Genomic DNA, 2,503 nt, shown 5'->3' with positions numbered 1-2,503 from the left:
TCACATTGGTTGCATTCATAAAGTTTCTATCCAGTGTGCTTCTTCTATGTACATGGAGATTATTATGGCATGCAAACTTTTTCACTCATTGGTTATATTCATAGGGTTTCACTACAATAAGTGTTCTTGTTCAAGATAAGTCTTACATGAAAAGACTTCATGACATCAGTTATATTCATAAGGATTTTCTGCAACATGAACTTTTATGTCTTCGGAGAACACTGTTATCTGCAAAGGCTTTACCACATTGGTTACATTCATAAGGTTTCTCTCCACTGTCAGTTCTTCTATGTAGCAGGAGATGACTGTTACATGGAAAGGGTTTACCACATTCATTACACTCATAAGGTTTCTCTCCAGTGTGAGTTCTTTTATGTCTTAGGAGATGACTGTTCGATGCAAAGGCTTTACCACATTGGTTACATTCATAAGGTTTCTCTCCAGTGTGAGTTCTTTTATGTACTAGAAGGTTACTGTTACATGCAAAGGCTTTACTACATTGGTTACATTCATAAGGTTTCTCTCCACTGTGAGTTCTTCTATGTAGCAGGAGATGACTGTTACATGCAAAGGCTTTACCACATTCATTACACTCATAAGGTTTCTCTCCAGTGTGAGTTCTTTTATGTACTAGAAGACTACAGTTACGTGCAAAGGCTTTACCACATTGGTTACATTCATAAGGTTTCTCTCCATTGTGAGTTCTTTTATGTACTAGGAGACCAGTGTTACATGCAAAGGCTTTACCACATTGGTTACATTCATAAGGTTTCTCTCCAGTGTGAGTTCTTTTATGTACTAGAAGACTACTGTTCTGTGCAAAGGCTTTACCACATTGGATGCATTCATAAGGTTTCTCTCCAGTGTGAGTTCTTTTATGTACTAGAAGACTACTCTTGAATGCAAAGGCTTTATGACATTGGTTACATTCATAAGGTTTCTCTCCACTGTGAGTTCTTTTATGTACTAGAAGTCTACTGCTACATGCAAAGGCTTTACCACATTGGTTACATTCATAAGGTTTCTATCCAGTGTGAGTTCTTTTATGTACTAGAAGACTACTGTTACGTTCAAAGGCTTTACCACATTGGTTACATTCATAAGGTTTCTTTCCACTGTGAGTTCTTCTATGTAGCAGGAGATGACTGTTACATGCAAAGGCTTTACCACATTCATTACACTCATAAAGTTTCTCTCCAGTGTGAGTTGTTTTATGTGTTAGGAGATGACTGTTACGTAGAAAGGCTTTACCACATCGGTTACATTCATGATGTTTCTCTCCTCTATGTATCCTTTTATGTCTTAGGAGATGACTTTTATGTGCAAAGGCATTGCTATATAGTCTACATTCATAGTGATCTGCACCAGTATGCATACTTTTACATGTGTGGGGACTACTGTGATGTGCAAAGACTTCATATTGAGTATCTTCAGGGAGTTTGTCTGCACAATGATTGTTTTCATACCTGCAAAGATAATTGGCACATATGACAACTTTTCCACATTCATTACACTAATGGAGGTTTTTGACACATGACTTAATTTTGCAATTTGAATTAAAGGTAAAGAAGAATTACATTTTGAGTTTTCATCATTATTTCTATATTTATGATGTTCTTCTCTACGGGTTGTTTTGCATATTTGAAAATACCTGTGATGGTAAAAATATTTTTTTTACCTGGCACACATTTATCATATACTTTCTTCTATAGGATGTTTTACCACATATTTATAGAAAACTAGAATACCTCAGAGCTTTAACACACTAACTGGATTAATAACTTTCCCTATACTGTGTGCCAAACTAAATATGTAAAGATGATTGTTAGAAAAAGAATAATTTGTATATTCCTAAAACTTATATTTTTTGCAGTGTGATTTTGTGAGAATTCCTAATGAAGGTGAATAGCCAGGTAAATGATGTTAGTGTATATTCTGGGAAAATGTGCCAGTACAGGTGAATGCTGATTGATGAGCCAGCAACCAGCTAAGTACTGACGAAATCATATTATTGTTGGTTCTATGGCTGATCACCTGTCATATATTTTGTAAACATTTGTCCTTCCTTACTTATCTATTGGAAATAATAAAGAGCTAACAAGTGATAGCACTGCACAAAATGGAGGACAGAACTTCTGAGTGAGAGAGGGTTGCTGGGAAGAAAGCAAATGATAGGCTACTCACCAGCATGACAGTGAGGTTAACAGATGGACATGACCATGAACAAAGAAGTAGAGCTGGCCATGCATCCGGACACTGTGCTAGGTTTGTATTAGGGAAAAAAAGGGTTCAGAATCTGCCCAGTTAAATTGCCTAAGCTTTAAAATATTAAAAAGCCTCTGTGTCCTTATCTGTACTGCTGGCAGCTCTAAATAGCCCATATAAAGTATAATAGGTATCAATTTTTAAACATCCACTCAAAATGGGGACTACTATACCTTTTAGTTGTTCTGGGTGGTACATTGTTTCTTTCAATATACATATGTTATAATGACTTGTATAC

At 36.0% G+C, this 2,503-nt stretch overlaps 1 pseudogene; it reads right to left on the bottom strand.

Annotated features, from left to right (window-relative positions):
* Positions 1-394: 394 nt before the first annotated feature.
* On the bottom strand, positions 395-1,198 carry LOC132650830 (zinc finger protein ZFP2-like; annotated as a pseudogene).
* Positions 1,199-2,503: the final 1,305 nt, after the last annotated feature.

This window comes from Meriones unguiculatus (genome assembly GCF_030254825.1).
Source record: "Meriones unguiculatus strain TT.TT164.6M chromosome 13 unlocalized genomic scaffold, Bangor_MerUng_6.1 Chr13_unordered_Scaffold_33, whole genome shotgun sequence".
NCBI lineage: Eukaryota > Metazoa > Chordata > Mammalia > Rodentia > Muridae > Meriones > Meriones unguiculatus.
This window is presented reverse-complemented; position numbering and strand designations above follow the sequence as displayed.